Source organism: Pongo abelii, chromosome 10 (assembly GCF_028885655.2).
Source record: "Pongo abelii isolate AG06213 chromosome 10, NHGRI_mPonAbe1-v2.0_pri, whole genome shotgun sequence".
In the NCBI taxonomy this organism is placed as follows: domain Eukaryota; kingdom Metazoa; phylum Chordata; class Mammalia; order Primates; family Hominidae; genus Pongo; species Pongo abelii.
In genome coordinates this window covers 32867212-32878589 of record NC_071995.2, presented here as the reverse complement: position 1 = coordinate 32878589, position 11378 = coordinate 32867212, and the positions used below count along the sequence as shown (strand labels likewise).

Sequence of the window (11378 nt, the reverse complement as noted above, 5' to 3'; positions counted from 1 at the left end):
TTTATTGCCTTGGTACTAGATAAGGTTGTCTGTACTGTTTTATCCTTTTTTTCTCTCTCTCTCTCTTTTTTGAGACAGAGTCTCTCTCTGTCACCCAGACTGGAGTGCAGTGGCGCTATCTCGTCTCCCTGCAACCTCCACCTCCCAGGTTCAAACAATTCTCCTGCCTTAGCCTCCGGAGTAGCTGGGATCACAGGTGACTTCTACTTTGCCCGGCTAATTTTTGTATTCTTAGTAAAGACGGGGTTTCACCATGTTGGCCAGGCTAGTCTCAAACTCCTGACCTCAGGCGATCCACCTGCCTCGGACTCCCAAAGTGCTGGGATTACAGGCTTGAGCTACTGTGCCCAGCTGTACTGTTTTATCTTTTTGAAATTTATTGAAGTTTCTTTTTTTATTTGAAATATAAAAATGTGTATTTTCTGTTTTCAGAAGCACAGAATTTGACATATATCTACCTTACTAATTTTAAGTTCACTATACCCTTGTTTGGCTTTTTGCATACTTTTGAGAAGAGTTAAAGTATCCCACCATTAATGTATTTCCCTCTACTTTTCTGTTGTAGACCTTGAAGGAAATTAAAATATTTTACCCCCAAATATATTTCTTTGACATATTTTGAAATGGCTGCCCCTTGGTCAGAAAACGGAAGTGGCCTAGCAAAGCTGTCCTTTGTGGGGAAAATTTGCATCTGTAGAGAATCTCCACTAATGCAGCCATGCCTCCCTTTTCTATTCCTTTCCCGATCCAGGAGAGATTGACAGTCTGGCACCTTTAAAAGCGTGGAAATAAACATTTAACATGTATTCCCTCTGAGGGAGGCTTCTCTATACAACAAGGCCACCCTTGCTAGCAAAGCCTCTTCCTTTCTTCCTCTCATAACCTGCCTTGCCACTAAAACCTGTTTTTGGACATACTCCGCATTGTTTTTGCAATTTCAAGGTGGCATATAAGCTTCTGTTACTTACTGGGAAATTGGGTCTGCATTGTTTCTGCAATTTCAAGGTGGTATATAAGCTTCTGTTACTTACTGGGAAATTGGGTCTGCATTCTGAAGGCTCCTGTGTATGCATGTTAAATAAATTTGCATGCTTTTTCTTCTATTCATCAATCTGCTTCATGTCAGTGATTTTTTAGCAAACCTTTAGGGGGTCAACAGCCCATGGCCTCCACCACCTTAACTTTTGCTTTAAGGGCTATGCTTATATCAATGCCATGTTATTTGTAAATAGATAGTCATAAGGGTTATTTTTGTGAATTTCAACCTTTAGCATATAAAGTGTCCGTGTCTCATTTAGCGCTTTTTCCCCCAAACTCAGTCATATTTGAATTTATTTATTTATTTTACCAGAAACATGTACACTTTATTGAATGCCATTGTAAAAAAGTGTGTGAGGATAAAGGGTTGATACAGGACTTGGCTCCGGAGGCAGGGTGAGGAATGGAAGGTGGAGTACGCGGGATACTGGTCACGGGCAGGTCTCCTGGCCTCAGTGATGTCTCCTGATCTATCGATGGGCTTGGAAGATCAATATTGGGATGACGATGAGCAGAATGGTCATGAGGATGCCCAAAATCAGGGCCCAGATGTTCAGGCACTTGGCGGTGGAGGCATAGGCCTGGGCCCCAGTCAGGTCGCCAACCATCTTCCTGTCCCTAGACTTCACGGAGTAGGCGAATGCTATGAAGCCCAGGCAGCAGGGGTTCCTGAAGAGGGTGTTGAACAGGGACCAGACGACATGGTGCGGCACGGAGGTCTCGCTGCGGTGGACGTCGGGGGAGCAGGGTTGTGGGGTACCCTCAGCACAGCCACCTTGTGCTCCTCCTTGAGTATCTCATACTTGGGGGTGCTGGCCGCTGTTGACAGGAGAGAAGAAGGTTTGGACAGTGTGGTTCATGGTGTCCAGCGAAGACCAGCCGTGGTCGGGTTACTGGGATGGTTCCCAGTGGACCCTCCCTTTCCCCAGTAGTTTCGTTTTCTCCGTATTTGAAATTAAGATAACAATTACTTTTGTTTGCATTAGCCTAGTACAGGTTTGCCCATTTATCTTTTTTCTTTTCATTTTCTGTCCTTCTGAATCCATTAGTTTTAGGTTTGTCTTTGTTTTTACGGTATTGAATTATTTTTGATTTGTGGTTCTATCTGACTTTTCCCCGTTTTACTAGATGAATTAAGCTCATTTACAATTATTACAATTGTTTAAAATTTTTGATATGAAAGACATGTTTGGTCACGACTATATCATGTTATTTCATGTTATAATTCATGGTTTCAAAGTTAAAAATATTTTCGTATGTGAGATGTTTTTGTTGTATGTCCATTTCTTCTGATAATTATGAATGTTTGTATTTTGTCAAATGTCTGATCTTCTTTTTTTTTTTTTCCTTTGAGATGGAGTCTCGCTCTGTCACCCAGGCTGGAGCGCAGTGTCACGATCTTGGCTCACTGCAACCTCCTCCTCCCAGGTTCAAGCGATTCTCCTGCCTCATGCTCCTGAGTAGCTGGGATTACAGGTGTGCACCACCATGCCCAGCTAATTTTTGTATTTGGTAGAGACGGGGTTTTACCGTGTTGGCCGGGATGGTCTCCATCTCCTGACCTTGTGATCTACCTGCTTCAGCCTCCCAAAGTGCTGGGATTATAGGCATGAGCCACTGCGCCCGGCCCTGATATTCTTTCTTTAACCACTATTATCAATGCCCTATTCTGATAATTGCTAATAATTAAATTAGTAGCTTTCTTCTTCCTTCCACCTCCTTTTTCTACTACTTCTCAATTTTTGTTAATTATATTATGTTTCTTAATGTTTATATTTGTTCTGTTTAATAACAACAATCCCACATTTGTTTTAGTTTTAAGCCAATTTACCAGCAGTGCTTATGCTATCTACCCAGTGCTTTCTAGTCATCTCTGGTTTGACAACATTTGTCCATTGGTGGATTCTTCATGTGAGTTAATAGAAACAATACCCTTAAGATGTTGTGTTTTCAAAACTGTTTGGCTTGTATGTATATAAACAAATATATGTGTGTGTGTGTTTGTTTTGTCTTGTTTTGAGACAGGGTCTCACTGTGTCACCCAGGCCGGAGTGCAGTGGTGCAACCACAGCTCACCACAGCCTCAATCTCCTGCACTCAAGTGATCCTCCCACCTCAGCCTCCCAGGTAGCTGGAACTATAGGCACGCATCATCATGCCTGGCTAAATTTTTTTTAATTTTATTTTTAGTAGGGGCAAGGTGTCACCATGTTGCCCAGGCTGGTTTTGAACTCCTGGGATCAAGGAATCCTCCTGCCTCAGCCTCCCGAAGTGCTAGAATTAGAGATGTGAGTCACCACACCACCTACCTTTATATTTAAGCAACAGTTTGACTGCATACAAAATTCCTGGGTCACATCTCTTTGCTGGAGGATTTTATTGGTATGTATATATAATGTCTTCTAAGAACAAATGCTGTGGAGAAATCTGAAATTAACCTGTTTTTCTCATTATAAGTGATTTATTCTCTGGCTTTTAAATAATTATTTTTGAAATCTAATAATTTTATCAGGACATAGATTGCTCTTGACTACTTGGAATCTTTTTTAGTAATAATGCCATTTTACATTTTTAGACTCAAGTTTCCTTTTTCTCTGCAATTTTTTAAAAATTATATTTTAAATTTGTTTCCCTGTTTCCTTATTTTTTTTTTTCTTCTTTGCTTTCAAGATCTGTGGGTATATGCTTCTCACCAGTTCTGGGAAATTCACAGCCATTATCTGTTTACACATTGCCTCTACTCTTTTCTCACTATCTTTCTAATTGAAACTAAGTGTATGTTAAATCTTCTTGATGCAGAACTGCTGGGCTCCAGGCTAAACTTCACCCTCAAGCCTGGAACCTCAGTCCTAAGTGAAAGCAGCTGACCCCATTTTTCCACCCAAATGATTGCTTTTTTGGCCCACCCCACCCCCTGTCCTATGCCTATAAATACCAGACCAGCTAGCAGAACAAAAGGAGGAAAAAGAGCAACCCCAGCAGCTGATGCAAGTGGTAGGGGATACAAGCTGCTGAGCATCAGGAACACATGCAGCTGAGCATCGGAAACTACAGATAGACACGGCTTCAGAGAAAGAGCACTTTCTTCCCATACCATCCCCTTTCCAATTCCCCATCCTGCTGAGAGCCACTTTTATCACCCAATAAAATCTTCCATATACACTACCCTTCGAAAAGTTTATGTGACCTGATTCTTCCTGGACTCTGAACAAGAATTCAAGAATTCGGGTGTCAAGAAGGGCAGGTGCAGAAGGCCGTCAGCCTGGGCTGTTAACACTTAGCCATCCACAGACTGCAGGCTGAGTGAAACGAGCCACTCCAGTTCCTGCCCACAAAGGGGGTCAAGGTCAAGGGAACTATCCTGTCTCATTCTCATCCTATCTTACATATCTTTTAACCTTTTTTTCATATTTTCCATTTCCTTGTTTCTCCCTGTGCATTCTGGATCAGTTATTTAAATATATTTTCTGGTGCACAAATTCTCACTTGAGTTATCTAATCTGCTAGTTCATCCCTCCACTGAGTTCTTACTACCACCTCCCCATCCCCCCAACCTCATTTTTTTTTTTTTTTTTTTTTGAGACAAAGTCTTGCTCTGTGGCGAGGCTGGAGTGCAGTGGTGCAATCTCGGCTCACTGCAACCTCCTGCCTCAGCCTCCTGAGCAGCTGGGATTATAAGGTGCACACTGCCACACCTGACTAATTTTTGTTTTTTTAGTAGAGATGGGGTTTCACCATGTTGGCCAGGCTGGTCTTGAACTACAGACCTCAAATGATCCACCCTTTGGCCTCATTTGCCATCATGCCTGGCTAATTTTTGTATTTTTAGTAGAGATGGGGTTTTGCCATGTTGACTGGGCTGGTCTCAAACTCCTGACCTCAAAGGATCCACACACCTTAGCCTCCCAAAGTGCTGGGATTACAGGTGTGAGTCACCCCATTATATTTTTAATTCCTGGTTCTTTTTGGATTGTTTCCAAAATGTTTCTGTTCATTCCTGTTTCTAGTTGAAGGCTCACTTTTTAAATTATACACTTTATTTCTTTAAACACTTCATACACAGCTGTTTTATGTCGTATATATGTAATTATAATTCTAATACTAGAAATATTTGAGAAATCTAAATCAGTTGTTTCTGCTGACTCTCACAGTGATTGCCTTCTTGTGTGTTTGGTAATCCTGTTTGTGAGTTGATGGCTTCGTCATAATCTGTGGGAGTCCTCTGTACCAAACTTGGAAAGTTCTCCTCCAGACAAGGTTGGTTTTCATTCCTGTCTGTAATGTTGAGGCTCAGAAACCAATTCCCCAAAATATGGCAGTTTTACATCCTGAACTAAGAAGACTCAAGGTCTCTCTGATCTACCCACCCCTCACCAGCTCTTCCAAAGAGGCTCAAGTTCCTTTACCTGCCTAAGATCCAGACCCACCAAGGAGAACAATAGTTTTCTTCCCTTCCCTTCCCTGGGAAACCTGCCCAATTGTCCTATAGAAGTGATGTTTATGGTTCCTTTTAATAGACATAGAAATTTATCCTCCTGGTCTTAAAACTTGAGAAAATTACATCTGTCTTATCTGAGTTGCTTTCTCAGAAAAGAAACCATCAGTCCTCCCAGACAGTATCAAGGAGCTGAAACTTACCAGATCATCACATCTGGACAAGGGGAGCCAGACCCCTCACCAATCATGATTGCCTGCTTCCTGTTGACCACTTTCTCTTCCTTACCCCTCCCTGAAATTCCCGTTTTTCCACACATAGTTACATTTCTTCCTTGCTATACAAATCCCAAATTTTAGACAGTCAGGGAGTTGGATTTGGGACTGATCTCCCATCTCCTCTGCTGCAGCACTGGATTACAGCCTTCTTCCCTGGCAATACTCATTGTCTTAATGATTGGCTTTCTGTGAGGGGAGCAACAGGACCTAGACTGAATCTCGGGTGTTTTGGTAACATCTATAAGACCGAAAATGTAACCACACCTGAACAGACCCTTTTTCAAGATAATGACTGACTCTCTCCAAGGATCATTTAAATTCCAAAGAGAACTACCTACAAGTTAATTTCTGTTCCCTGATCCAGTCATTCTCCTTAGCAATCATTTATTACCCCTCATCTAATCTAATCCCAAACCCTAAATCTAATAAAATATTTCTAAAATCTGCACCCCTAATGCCCTCCCACACTCAACCATTCCACTTACTTTGTAATTTAGAGAGACCTAAATTTTGTTAAAATAGAGGCAAAGCTAATAGATGTTTGTTACACTTACTTTCTTTCCCTTTGACATTTTCATCTACCAGGCATGATTACTTACACATAGTCCTTTTTTTTTTTTTTTTTTGTGATGAAGTCTTGCTCTGTCGCCCAGGCTGGAGTACAGTGGTGCGATCTCGGCTCACTGCAACCTCTGCCTCCCAGGTTCAAGCAATTCTCCTGCCTCAGCCTCCCGAGTAGCTGGGATTGCAGGCGTGTGCCACCACGCCCGGCTAATTTTTTGTATTTTTAGTAGAGGCGGGGTTTCACCACGTTGGCCAGGCTGGTCTCGAACTCCTGACCTCAGGTGATCTGCCAGCCTCTGCCTCCCAAAGTGCTGGGATTACAGGCATGAGCCACCGCCTGGCCAACACGGTGAAACCCCGCCTCTACTAAAAATACAAAAATTAGCCAGGCGTGGTTTCACATGCCTGTGATCCCAGCTACTCGGGAGGCTGAAGCAGGAGAATCGCTTGAACCCGGGAGGCGGAAGTTGCAGTGAGCCGAGGTCGTGCCATTGCACTCCAGCCTCGGCAACAGACCGAGACTCCGTCTCAAAAAAAAAAGAAAAAGAAACAATGATCATTAAGTCATGCAGACTGCCTTTGTATTTTCCAGAAGTTGGATCAACTGAGGAGTGCAAGCAGTTTCAATCACCGGGGAGCTCACCTCTTAAGCTGTAGGCATAGTTGAATGATAGCCCATCATTGTTCTCTTGTTTGCTTTTCTATAATTGCTTGTTGTTCAGGAGTTATGTAACAGGCAGTCACAAGCATTATTGTGAAACATGAGACTGATCTCTGAGATATTTTTCAGACTTTGCCTTCAGGTGAATCAACTGACATCAGCTTGAACAGTGACCTGTGACTGCAACAAAGGAACTGACTCAACAGGTCCTCTGACCACTCCCCTGCAGGAAATGACTCAGCACACGAAGACAGTTTCAACAGTCCTATGATTTCATCCCCCAACCAATCCACAACATCTGTTTCCTAATGCCCTACCTGCCAAATCATCCTTAAAAACCTTAGCCTCTGAATTCTTGGTGAGGTGGATCTGGGAAATGTATCCCGTCCTCCTCACTCTATTGCCTTGCAATAATCGAACTCTTTCTCTGCTGCAACTCCTGCTGGCTCAGTGTTTTGGTTTTATCTGTGCAGTGGGCAAGAACCAGTCAGGTGGTAACAATTCTGATTGTTACTTTTGGGTGATTTCCCCTACAAAGAGGAAAAATACTAACTTTGAACTACCATATTCAATTCTTAAGGCCTTCTATATTCTTAGTGATGATGTCATTTTTGAAGATAACATATTTCAAAGTACAGTAGCTTTGAAGTATATTTGTATTTTGAAGATACATGTACTTGAAAAATTGAGTTTGGCAATGTGTTTCCACTAACATTAATTTACCAGGTAAGGCCGGGCGCGGTGGTTCACGCCTGTAATCCCAGCACTTTGGGAGGCCGAGATGGGCGGATCATGAGGTCTAGGAGTTCAAGACCAGCCTGGCCAATATGGTGACACCCTGTCTCTACTAAAAATACAAAAATTAGCTGAGCGTGGTAGCTCACGCCTGTAGTCTCAGCTACTCGGGAGGCTGAGGCAGAAGAATCTCTTGAGCCTGGGAAGCGGAGGTTGCAGTGAGCCGAGATGGTGCTACTGCACTCCAGCTCAGGTGACAGAGCGAGACTCGGTCTCAAAAAAAAAAAATTTACCAGGTAAAAGTCATCTTGGTTTAAAATATTTTCACAACACTTTAATTTTTCATGTGGTCACCAGTGTGGCCTTATATCTCCAATGTTTAAAAAAATGTTATCGACTCCTGCCTCAGCCTCCCAAATGGCTGGGTCTACAGGTGCCTGCCACCATGCCTGGCTAATTTTTTGTATTTTAAGTAGAGACGGGGTTTCACTGTGTTAGCCAGGATGGTCTCGATCTCCTGACCTCATGATCCGCCCACCTCAGCCTCCCAAAGTGCTGGGATTACAGGCATGGGCCACCGCGCCCGGCCAGAGGATAGTAGAAAATGAGAAGATTAATGCAGAAAAGTCATCAAAGCAGAAGGTAGATCTCCAGTCTTTGCCAACTCGTGCCTACCTGGATCAGACAGTTGTGCCTATCTTATTACAGGGACTTGCTGTGCTTGCAAAGGAAAGATGAGGAAACAGACTTGGAGAGGTTAAGTGACATGCTCAAGACAACACTGCTGGGTCTTGCTACGTATGTTGCCCCGGTTGGAATGCAGTGGTGTGATCATGGCTCACTGTAGCCTCGACCTCCTGGGCTCAAGTGATCCTCCCGCCTCTGCCTACCAAGTAGCTAGGACCACAGGCAAAGCCGCCATGCCCAGATAATTAAAAAATAAAAAATTTATAGAAAAAAATGTTATCAAGGACTTTGAAAGTGTTTCACTAAACCAAAACATAGTGATGAAAATAGTAATGTGAATATTAAAGTAGAGAATGTCACAAATATAAAAAATTAACAAGAGCCCCATTTTCATTGAGGAAATAGGTGAATATGATAATTTTGTAGAAACAAGTAAAGAAAAATGTGAATAGAAGTATGAAAGTGGATATCTGAAAATGAGCAATCCAGCTACTCTTTTTTTTCACACCATGTTTATCTTTTAAGTAAGTCTGTCAAGTTTTGACATGAAGTTAATGATGCTTTCATTTTGATTTCTTTTTTTCTTTTCTTTTTTTTTTTTTTTTTTTGAGATGGAGTCTTGCTCTGTTGCCCAGGCTGGAGTGCAGTGGCGCAATCTCGGCTCACTGCAACCTCCACCTCCCGGGTTCACGCCATTCTCCTGCCTCAGAGTAGCTGGGACTACAGGCGCCCACCTCCATGCCCGGCTAATTTTTTGTATTTTTGGTAGAGACAGGGTTTCACCATGTTAGCCAGGATGGTCTCGATCTCCTTACCTTGTGATCCACCCACCTCGTTCTCTCAAAGTGCTGGGATTACAGGCGTGAGCCACGGCGCCCGGCCTTCATTTTGATTTCTAACAAAACACTGAGCTCTGGTAAACCAATTAAATTTTTCATTTCTAAAACAAAACAGCATAGTAAAAAATTAAATAATTCTTTTGCTAAAGTCAGAAAGAGGCCAAAACTACAGATATCCATTCAGATTTGCACTTCTTATATCCTAAAACAGACAGTTCTCACTGCTGTCAAAAGGTTTGTAAAAACCTGATGTGAAATTATTCAAAGTATGCTCAGAGAGAAAGCAAAACACACTGCTACTGGAAAATTACATTGTCAAGTGACTCATCTGACATGGTGTAACATTAGTAGCATTCATTATGAAAGAGGAATTACGGTCTTGTGTGCATGCTAGCAAATATCCTGTTCAGAATTGGATGAAGCCACCGACACTTGCCATCTGCCACTAAACATCCCCTATCAAGCTTGCCAACCATCTTTATCTTGCCAAATCTAATGATTGGTTCTCTATCCAAATCACAGTTAATTTCTCAGTAGTAGCTGACCATTACTTTCTTTTTGAAACACTTTGTTCTTGAAGTTTTCCTGAAGCCACACTGTTTCCCCTCTTTATCACTGGCTGCACCTTCTCAATCTCCTTGCTAGTACCCGCCTCTTTTTTCTCCTTATCTTCTAAATATTAGGACTCTCTAGAGCTGGGTCCTTGATGCTGTTCTGTTTTTTGTGTACATTCTTTCCCTGTTTAGTCTCAGTCAGTACCATAGCTTTATGACAAGCATGTTACGGATTCCCAAATGAATACCTAGAGCCCTGTTTTCTTCCCTGAACTCTGAATTCATATATCATTTGCTGCTTTATTATTATTATTATTATAGAGGGGGTCTCACTATGTTGTCCAGGTTGGAGTGCAGTGGCTATTCACAGGTGTGATTGTAGCACACTGCAGCCTTGAACTCCTGGACTCGAGTGATCCTCCTGCCTCAGCCTCCTAAGAATAGCTGTGACTACAGGTGCATGCCACCCATAGCTGGCTAATTTTTAAATTTTTGTGGAGATGGGGGTCTCACTATTTTGCCCAGGCTGGTCTTGAACTCCTGAGCTCAAGCAATCCTCCTACCTCAGCCTCAGTAACTGGGACTACATCCATGTTCCACCACACCAGGCTCCAATTACATTTTGACTTCTCCACTTGGATGTTTAAAATGCTTCTCAAATTTAACATATCCTAAAGATAATTTTGTGTCTCCCCACAAAACTTGCTCTTTTTGCATTCATTGCTGTCTTAGCTAATGGCACCACCATCCATACTGTTACTTAGCCAGAAACCTTTGAAACATCCCAGTTGGTCTTTCTGATTTTTTCTTTGTTTCACAACTTATTCTCCACAGACAGGATACTCCAAACAGTACCCAAAGCCATTGTCTCTTACACTTTTCAATCTATAAAATATACATACATAAGAGTATATAAAATATATTATAAAGTAAATATCCATGTATCCAAACACACAGGTTTAGAACTGGAACACAATATGCAAAAGAATAATGTTGGACCCCCTACCTCATGCCATATACAAAAACTAACTCAAAATATACCAAAGATCTAAATGTAAGAGCTGAAATTATAAAACTCTTCAAAGAAATCGTAGGTGTAAATCTTTGTGTCCATGAATTTAGCAAGGATTTCTTAAACATGACCTCCAAAGCACAAGCAATCGAAGGAAAAAAAATAGATAGGTTGGACTTCAACAAAATTAAAAATTTTCATGCTTCATAGAAACGGAACACTTTCAGGACATCATAAGACCTCTTCCTGCTCACATTTCCTCCCTTTCTGCAAAGATAAATGCAGTTCTTTGTGTGCATGTATTTGTGTGTGTGTGTGTGTGTGTGATGAACATTCTCTTGCTTTAGTTTTATCTCATACTTAAATCCATAAGCAATATCACCAATATTACAACCTAAACAATATAGTTTAGGTTTTACCCATCTTCAGTTTATATAAATGGAATCTCACTGTATTTTTTTTTCTGTGACTTGCTGCTTTTTGGCTCAATATAATGTTTGTGAGCTTCATCTGTCCTTATGCATATAGCTGTAGCTCTGTATAGAATTTCATATATCATAATTAATATCATAATT

The 11378-nt window shown here is 41.7% G+C and overlaps 1 pseudogene; it reads right to left on the bottom strand.

The window, feature by feature from the left end:
* Nucleotides 1-1324: 1324 nt before the first annotated feature.
* LOC100454104 (putative dispanin subfamily A member 2d) lies at nt 1325-2246 on the bottom strand (annotated as a pseudogene).
* Nucleotides 2247-11378: the final 9132 nt, after the last annotated feature.